Below are 11,311 nucleotides of genomic sequence, written 5' to 3' on the forward strand. Positions count from 1 at the left end.
TGCTGTTACTTACATTTTTTTTATTTACATTCCTAATTAATACATCAAACGATATATATATATATATATATATATTTATTATTATTAATGTAATATGCTTAAAATTTTTTTTATTAGTATAAAATAATAAATTATAGATCATGATTGCTTGACAATGAAATAAAAGTAATTTTAAAATTAAAATGATCATAATTACTATTTATTAAATTTTAAATCGCTTTCAAAAGTTTATTATAACATATTTCAACGGTGAAAAAAAAATAATCGATGAATTTTATGAAGCGATAAATTTAGAAATAGCAAATTTTTTAAATCACTGGGTTTAGAAACGGCGAAATTTGATAAATTTTCAGGTTTACAGGCCGTAATTTTTATAATTCTCAAGGTTTACACACGGCTAAATTTATGAATTTCCAAGTTTAGAATTAGCTGAATTCACGTGGCTAGGTTTTAGATTCGCTACATTTATGATTTTCCAAGTTTTATAGTTCATTTATTTCAATCCTACTATTTTTTAATTGTTTGTATTTTAATTTGAATAAATTTCCAGGATTCTCTCTTTTTAATTAAGCTATTCTACGATTAGCGTTATTTTGTTTATGTCAACTTTTTAAATTGCTCATTTTCCAGATGACTTTATTTTAGAATTTCTCTTTTTACCGTTGAATTTTTTTTTCTTTGTCATATTTTACTATTAGCTGAATTTACTTTTTACAATATTTCAATTTCGTCAAATTTAGGGGCGGAATTTTTTAAATTTAGATAATTTTACAAATATTACAATTTCCAAATTTTTAAATTTAAAGTTTAGAAACCGCCAAATTTACAAGTGGCGAAAAAACTATGAACATGGAAACCTGCCCGAATTAATGCACGCGATTGTATAAGGACTCATATTAGTCAGGTATGATCAGATTTAATTATATATATATATATATATATATATATATATATATATATATATATATATATATATATATATATATATATATATATATATATATATATATATATATATATATATATATATATATAAGCCTATGTATGAGTGTATATAAATATAAATACTCCATATATAACTATATATGATTAGGCAAAATCATATTTTCCCGGGCAATGAATACGATATGGTATTAAGCATAATTTGCTGCAACAGCTGCTTGTTCCATATGAATCAAGTAATTATAGCATAAGTTTTTAGGGTCATCCAAAGTAGTAGCTGTTGAAATTGCTGGTGGCAGTGAGTTTCAAAAGGCACTACTTAATATCTAGGGGTGTGCGAATATTCGAATTTACGAATAATCTGAATTCAAACCAAATAATAAACTAATTATTAAATTAAAGAAGAATTCGTAATCGTCGTAATTATCAACATTTTTTACTTCCCGCTAAGAAAATTGTAAATTTTAAAAAATTCGGAAAGTTTTTGGTTTCGGTCCGATTTTCGAAAATCGAATTTCTAAGAGATCTTGCAGACTGTCTGACATGGAAAATTAAAAAAAATTTTGCTGTGTAGCATGTTTTATTTAATTTATGTAGAATTTTAGAATCAAAATACGAAATTTACCTTTTCATTCCGGATATGACCGGATGACACTTTTTTACAATAAAATTTTTATTATTTAAGTAATGACTTCTATGAAAAAAATATTCAAATTGAGTCGAATACACCCGAACAAGACAACTTTTCCATCGAAATCGATTAATTTAAGAGCACAAGACAATTATTTGAACTATTCGAATTAGTCGAATATTCGATTCGAATTTCGAATCTATTACTATTGATTCGATTCGATTCGAATGATATTTGCACACCCCTACTAATATCACGAAAGATTGAAAGAGTGAAACATTCAATCAAAATTACTCGGAATCGTTTCAAGCACCCGATTTAAATTTTGTAATCAGATTCAATCGGAAAATAATCATTTTTTTCCGATTAACTCAATCGGATTTAATCGGAAATTTCTGATTAAATCCACGATTAGAATTTTCTTTTTTTTTAATCAGATAAAGAAGCACATTTACTAAAGGCTTTAATAAGCTCCATATTAAACCTCTTTATGATACTAATTTCATTTTAGCCAACTCTTCTACTTATATTATTTATATCATTCATAATTATTTTAATAAGTACAATCTATCAACATTCAAATTAATTCGACACTTTAATATACTGTTTTACCAACAACTGTTTTACACGAAATTTTATATACACAAGACTGTGAGGCGCTAATGAAGAGAGAAAAGTAACTAAGTTTACATCTATATGTTACATACAGGTGCCGAATTCTTTCACTACTAACCATCCTAATTAGGGCTGGGTCGTACTCAACAAATTCTCGAATTTTAGATTTCTATTAATTTATAAATTAATTATCATTACAGCGATTTTCTCAGTTTCCGAAAAAATACATAAGACGAACTTCCTCGAAAGATTTTCATCATTCGAGCACCATAAATATTTAAAAAGTAATTATAAATCTAAAATCCGGAAATTTGGTTAGTACTGCCCACTATATCACAAATATATGTGTTAATGTTGCTAACAATTGGCAATTTTTTAAATTTTGGATTGAATAAATAAAATGTAAGTGTTCCGTCGAAAACGGAAGTCCGGAGACAATTGTCATCATAATAATATTTAAAATTTAAAACATTTAAACCGGTCTCCATCTAGCGGTGTTAAAAACCATCTCGTCGCCAACTCGGGTCGCATCGCGAACGCGCGCGCTAAACATAGCGTCGGTTTCTCAGTGCATCTTCGTTGCACTCACGCCTTCAGTATATCTCTGTCGTTTGGGTGTCTGAATTTTTCCGTTCCGTCGAAACGATGACCCGGCGTCACCGCGTCTTTTCGTCAGTTGACCACAAGTCTTCACGCTGTCCACACTTACTGTGAACGTTCTTTTCGCTACATTGCCAAGCCAATATTAAAATTAATAATAATTATTAATTATTTGATTATCAATTACGATTTCGTGCCATCGTGCCAAGATAAGTATTACTTAATACGGTTTCATAAGTTTTAATCATTATTTCGTAGAGTTTCACTAATATTTCGGGAATTGAATAAAGACCGGGTGTCGTATTACGTCGTAGTAAAAACAAGCCGGGACTTGTTGCGCGTGGGTCTCACCCATCAAACATCGAATATTTAGTTGTGTTACTATTAATTATTCAATAGGATTGAATTCGGTATTTAATCTTAATATTCGTATTAATATTAAATAACAATCGATTCAAATAATATTGAATATTTAATAATTATTATCTTACATTAAATTCCGTCAATTCATCGATCTATTCGTTTTACATCTTAATTACCTTGCAATAACAAGCATCAATAATTATCATACCTACGTGATAATCTTAATACAAATAAAACTAAAAATTGATTTGTTCACGCTTTAATAATCAACGCATTTGGCCGTTGTCATATATATATCATATATAACCTCATTCGTATCATAGCCACGTGCTAACAACAGCCATCAATCCAATTGATGAGAATTTAATTAACTGCAGTTAAATAATAGCCTCTGTTGCAAACAATAACAATAATAATTTAACGTCGTCATATTGTCTTTGGAATATCCCATTACAATTTTGACATCTCAATTCATATCACCGATCTGATCAATCGGTAACATCGTCGCGACGCATATCATAACACAAACATCCCACAGTGGACTCTTACCATCGCATTAGTACCAAGTACTATTTAACTGTCCCACAGTGGACTCTTTAACATCGCATTAGTACCAAGTACTATTTAACTGTCCCACAGTGGACTCTTTAACATCGCATTAGTACCAAGTACTATTTAACTGTCCCACAGTGGACTCTTACCATCGCATTAGTACCAAGTACTATTTAACTGTCCCACAGTGGACTCCTTAACATCGCATTAGTACCAAGTACTATTCAACTGTCCCGCAGTGGACTCTCACCATCGTATTAGTACCAAGTACTATTTAACTGTTCCGCAGTGGACTCTCTATCATTACAGTACACATCAACACACACACACACACATACATACACACACATCTCTATATTTCATTTTGTATCTATTGTTCAACGAGTTACCCTCATTCTCATTATCTTAACATTCTCAATCTTTTCACTGTACTTCTTCAAAGGGTTTTATGCCGTAGCGCTTTCCCTATTTTTTGGGTCAAAATATATTCTTCGATTTTGATATACCCAAACCACGAGTTTTATTAAATAATACCTGTCATATCCTACCTATCGTTATAAGAAGTTAATTACATTCCAATCACTAATTTAATTTAATTTACAGGTAAATTTAGAATTTAAATATAAAATAAAAATAAAAAGAAAGGGAACATTTTCCCACAAACATTTTGGTGCCTCCTGTGAGGTAACTCGATTGGACAATTAAAATATATTCAGAGAAAATATATTCAAATAAATATCAATAACAAGTGTGGATACAATTTGATTCAAAACGTCATTCATATATTACCGACCGTTGACACCGCCGCATCTGGAGGATCATCTGCAGTGAAATCCAGCTAAGTTCAAATTTTATTAAACATTTGTTTGCCATTGGCAGTATTTTTCATTCTTATCATTCATTCAATTCAACACTGATTCTATAATTTGATTTGATTTCAATTTAATATCATTTAATTCTTAGGACAATCGGATCACAATACTTAATTTTTGTCATAAATTTACTGAGTTTTTCAACTCATCATACACGAGTGAATCTTACTATTAATATTTAATTATTCAATTTTAGTATATTTAATATTTGATTTCATTATATTTGAGTTATTGTCTCATTTCGGATTGAGCTGTGTAATTCTGGGATTACATCAATTATTTGTCGCAAGACCATTTAATTGTTGCGATCAGTGAATTACTCAAGTCTTCGAAGTATCAAATAACTGGAGTATCTATTAAAATTAAAATTACTGAGTCGATTGACCATTCGGGTCCCGTCAATTATTTGATCTAAGGATCTTTTCATTGTCGTGATCATCGGGGTCACTCGATTACGTTAATTAATTACATTTATAATTTGTTCGCGATAAATTGGGGATTTAGACTGTCTGATTCTTGGAATCGTCTCAATTGTTTGAATTAATCACTTAATTGTGGTGATTGGCGAGTCATATATTCGAATTCCTTTCAATTCTCTTATTATCAGTTAGACTCGATTTTCAATACCTGACCTTTGAATTTGTTTAATTGTTAAAATGGTAAACACTAAGAACCCAACTGATCCAATACCGGAGGACGTGAATGTGACAAGGATTACGAAAAGACGTAATATACTGACACGGTACATAAACAAGTTAGCCGAAACAATAAACGCAAACGAAATATCCGATTTACATGCACAGCTACGATTTGAACGCATCCAAACTTGGTTCCGCGAATATGAAGATCTCGTTAACGACCTTATCGAGACACAACCGGAGTCAGACGAGGCCGAACAGTTCGATGTAGTATCACACGCATACTACAGCATGCAAGAACACATCGCGAGACCTAGAGAAGACAGACCAACGCACAACAGCACGACTATCGGAAATACGACTCAACCTGAAAAACAAACGCTACAAAGACTACCGGTACCGCAACTACCCACTTTTTCCGGAGACTACAACGAATGGTTATCCTTTGCAAATTTATTCACGAGCATTATCGATAAACGTGACGACATTTCTGACATCATAAAATTTCAATATTTAAAAACGAGTCTGAAGGGAGAGGCCGCGCAACGGATCATACATTTACAGGCTTCGGATGCCAATTATCAGGTGGCTTGGTCCATCCTTAAGGGAACCTATGAACTTAAGAGGGTATTGAGAAGCAAACACATCGGGGCGATATTTAATCTCAAAAAACCGGAAACGGCTAACCCAGCCACCCTTGGACATATACTCAACACTGTACGACAAAATTTAACATCCCTCGAAACTCTTAGATGCCCACCAAATCATGAATGCTTTATTTGGCACATCGAAAGGATTTTACCGGATCCCATTGCTGAAAAATGGCAGGATACTCTCAAACCGAACGATTCCCCTACTGTTGACGATATGTTCAAGTTTTTGGAAGCAACTATTTCGCGCATGCACACTAAATCCGTGTCTAATTCTAACAAGAGTAATATTAATAAACGACCTTTTATCGATTCTTCAAATGAATCCAAGGCATGGAGAAACGTTGAAGGAAATCGCGTCTTTTTTACTGCATCAAAAAATTGTGAATATTGTCAAGCCACAGAGCATTATTTATTTCAATGTAGAGAATTCGATAAATTAACTGTACCTAAACGATGGGAGTTCGTAAAACAACGTAACCTCTGTAGAAATTGTCTTAGCAAATATCATTCCCCGTGTACATCCGAGGCGCGCTGTAAACACTGTCAACGATTCCATCATTCAAAATTACATTCTTTGTGTCCATCAAAATAGAAGCGATTATAATCTTTGGATATGTGGAAGTAATCCATAATTTGGACTTTGTAATGTAGAATCCCATTGTTGTAAAGATTCAATTTCCATAAAGTCATTGAATACTTCCTTCCACGATCTTCATATAGGCTAGTTACGGATCGATATTGGGGGTCCCATGATGATTGATGGGATTCAGACGAATTCGTTTCTGTTGAAGAAGGAGAGATCCTTTGAAATTTTCTTCTTTTTCTTTTATTCTCTTCGTATTATTGGCTTTAGGATCCATTTTTGTTGTTGATGTTTCGAGATCATTTGAAGAATTTGTCACTTCAGCAGAAGGAAATACCTTCTGCGAGTTTTCTCTCTTACAGTCCGGTAAATAAGAATTTGATCCATTTCCTTCGCTTTACTTGAGTCGGGTATAGGAAATGACCGTGACTTCTCTCAAATATATTTCAAACGCATGATCGACTTCAATCTTTAACGTTCGAGGAAATAACTCCGTCAACCTTAGACATCGCGATTAGTTTAAACTATAAGCCTCTCTAGACTCTTACTACTGATCAACATGATGTCATAACTCTTTCTACTGTAGACATTCTAATCAGTAAAAATTACATCTCTACCTGATCCTGATTTATTTTCTGTACCAGATAATCCTCTACTTGGAGATTTCTCACCAAGGTTATCCAGAACGTCTGGAAGTGCTGACAATTCGAGTATCTACATGGAATGCAAACGTCAAAAATGGAGCCATTACTGAGGTGCATCCAGGAAGCGACGGTGTCATACGAGTCGTCGGGGTCAAACATCACGAGGAATTTACACATGAAACACTCGGAGATTCTGTTCATTAATACCCAATACTTGAACTACTTAATAATAATTGCCATAAATTATTTAAAATTATAACATATTGTAAACACTCATACACTATTTACACTACTTACACTACTCTCACTCATTCATATTCGCATCTCGCGGGCGGGAGCGTGTTCCGTCGAAAACGGAAGTCCGGAGACAATTGTCATCATAATAATATTTAAAATTTAAAACATTTAAACCGGTCTCCATCTAGCGGTGTTAAAAACCATCTCGTCGCCAACTCGGGTCGCATCGCGAACGCGCGCGCTAAACATAGCGTCGGTTTCTCAGTGCATCTTCGTTGCACTCACGCCTTCAGTATATCTCTGTCGTTTGGGTGTCTGAATTTTTCCGTTCCGTCGAAACGATGACCCGGCGTCACCGCGTCTTTTCGTCAGTTGACCACAAGTCTTCACGCTGTCCACACTTACTGTGAACGTTCTTTTCGCTACATTGCCAAGCCAATATTAAAATTAATAATAATTATTAATTATTTGATTATCAATTACGATTTCGTGCCATCGTGCCAAGATAAGTATTACTTAATACGGTTTCATAAGTTTTAATCATTATTTCGTAGAGTTTCACTAATATTTCGGGAATTGAATAAAGACCGGGTGTCGTATTACGTCGTAGTAAAAACAAGCCGGGACTTGTTGCGCGTGGGTCTCACCCATCAAACATCGAATATTTAGTTGTGTTACTATTAATTATTCAATAGGATTGAATTCGGTATTTAATCTTAATATTCGTATTAATATTAAATAACAATCGATTCAAATAATATTGAATATTTAATAATTATTATCTTACATTAAATTCCGTCAATTCATCGATCTATTCGTTTTACATCTTAATTACCTTGCAATAACAAGCATCAATAATTATCATACCTACGTGATAATCTTAATACAAATAAAACTAAAAATTGATTTGTTCACGCTTTAATAATCAACGCATTTGGCCGTTGTCATATATATATCATATATAACCTCATTCGTATCATAGCCACGTGCTAACAACAGCCATCAATCCAATTGATGAGAATTTAATTAACTGCAGTTAAATAATAGCCTCTGTTGCAAACAATAACAATAATAATTTAACGTCGTCATATTGTCTTTGGAATATCCCATTACAATTTTGACATCTCAATTCATATCACCGATCTGATCAATCGGTAACATCGTCGCGACGCATATCATAACACAAACATCCCACAGTGGACTCTTACCATCGCATTAGTACCAAGTACTATTTAACTGTCCCACAGTGGACTCTTTAACATCGCATTAGTACCAAGTACTATTTAACTGTCCCACAGTGGACTCTTTAACATCGCATTAGTACCAAGTACTATTTAACTGTCCCACAGTGGACTCTTACCATCGCATTAGTACCAAGTACTATTTAACTGTCCCACAGTGGACTCCTTAACATCGCATTAGTACCAAGTACTATTCAACTGTCCCGCAGTGGACTCTCACCATCGTATTAGTACCAAGTACTATTTAACTGTTCCGCAGTGGACTCTCTATCATTACAGTACACATCAACACACACACACACACATACATACACACACATCTCTATATTTCATTTTGTATCTATTGTTCAACGAGTTACCCTCATTCTCATTATCTTAACATTCTCAATCTTTTCACTGTACTTCTTCAAAGGGTTTTATGCCGTAGCGCTTTCCCTATTTTTTGGGTCAAAATATATTCTTCGATTTTGATATACCCAAACCACGAGTTTTATTAAATAATACCTGTCATATCCTACCTATCGTTATAAGAAGTTAATTACATTCCAATCACTAATTTAATTTAATTTACAGGTAAATTTAGAATTTAAATATAAAATAAAAATAAAAAGAAAGGGAACATTTTCCCACAAACAGTAAGCGCTGATTAAAAAAAACGATTTGGAAAGATTAAAAAAACAAAAACTTTATTAATACTTTCAATTGTTCTACACGGAAAGAAAATTATGGGAAGTATTGCTATGCATTATGGGAATGGTTCCCATAATGGTATGGGAATAGTACCTATACTACTATAGAGATGGTTCCCATATATTATGGGAACCATTCCCATATCATTATGGGAACCATTCCCATAATGGTATGGGAATGATTCCCATACTATTATGGGAATGATTCCCATACTATTATGGGAATGGTTCCCATATTGGTATAAGAACTATTCCTATAATATTATGGGAACTATTCCCATAATGTTATGGGAACCATCACTATAATATCACTAAATTTTTTTTTTTGCACAATAGTGTAGAAATTTCCCAAATTTTGAATTTTCTTGAATGTTTTGTGCTGACAAAAAATTCTTGTTAAAAACTTTAATGTTTTTTTGCCAAATACGATTTTTCTTTTCAATGTTTGAATTTTTGTTTTTATGTTTAATAATATTTCTGTGTATTGTAGAAGTGATTACCACACTTCTTTAAATTAATTTTTTCATGATAATATGGGAACCATTCCCATAATATTATAGGAATGGTTCCTATAATAGTATAAGAACTATTCCCATAATACTATGGGAATGATTCCCATAATGGTATAGGAACCATTCCAATTGCATTATGGGAATCATTCCCATAATATTATGGGAATAGTTCCCATACTATTATAGGAACCATTCCCATAAATTATAGGAATGATTCCCATAATATTATAGAAAGTATTCCTATAAATTATAGGAACCATTCCTATAATTATAGGAACTATTCCTATAGTGTTATGGGTATCATTCCCATAATTATAGGAACTATTCCTATAATTATGGGAAACATTCCTATAATTATAGGAACCGCTCCCATAATTTATGGTCATAATTCCTATTATGGTATAGGAAAAAATTTCACAAAATTATGGGAACAGCTGCCATAATTTTCTTTCCGTGTATAAAGTTTAAATCTTCCTAATTATTAAGCATTAAATCCTTATGAAAAGTTCCAAATCACTTGTTATTCAATAATTTGGGGAGATTTTAAGTTATTCAATTTTCTAAATACTTGACATTAATTTTTAATCACTAAATAATAGTCGACTTTCGAAAGTCGACTTTCAACAAATAGGATATCCTATTTGTTGAAAGACTAGGGACGATTCGAAAAAAATAATAATTAAATTACATTTTATTTGGAAAATTCAGAAGAATTAAAAAATATTACAATTTTAAAATACTTTGAAACTTTTTTAATGGTTATACAACACTACAATTTCGATTCATGGAGAGATTGAAAAAATACTAAATTTTTTTGAGTACTTCTAAATTCTTTTAAGGGAGGAAGCTGGTCTGAAATATAAAAGAAAAGAGCATATTTTTGTGATTTTTATTTTTCTGAGTACCCGCTTTATTAACATTCTTAAAATTCGAGACATTATTAAGCATCATTTCAAGAATGTTCTGCAAAAATTTTCATAAAAAAATATTGAAAAATAAGCCAGTGGTAGTGGGGAGAATCGAATCATTTAAAAAAAAAGTTTCCATGCGCTAGGCAAGATAACTCATGACTGCTTCATCTGAAATCAAAAAGCTAAAAAGATTTCTTGACTACATAAGTTTATCTTGGATTTGAACGAAGAAATATACAAAATATTCATTTTTGAATTTTTGGTAAAGGTGCAATCAAAAAACTCTGATTTTTACCAAAAAATAAAAAATAAGTATTTATTGAAAAAAAAAAAAAAATCCTTTGTTCAATTCCAAGATAAACTTATGCACTCAAGAAATCTTTTTGGCTTTTTAATTTAAGATGAAGCAGTCATGAATGAGTTATCCTGCCTACCGCATGGAGATTTTTTTTTAAAATGACTCGGTTCCACCCACTACCACTGACTTATTTTTCAATACTTTTCAATACTTTTTTATGAAAATTTAGCAGAAAATTCTTAATTTGATGCTTAACAATGTCACAAATTTTAAGAATTTGAATAATGAAGGTACTCTGAAAAAAAAAATTACAAAAATATGCTCTTTTTT

Source organism: Microplitis mediator, chromosome 1 (genome assembly GCF_029852145.1).
Source record: "Microplitis mediator isolate UGA2020A chromosome 1, iyMicMedi2.1, whole genome shotgun sequence".
Classification (NCBI taxonomy): domain Eukaryota; kingdom Metazoa; phylum Arthropoda; class Insecta; order Hymenoptera; family Braconidae; genus Microplitis; species Microplitis mediator.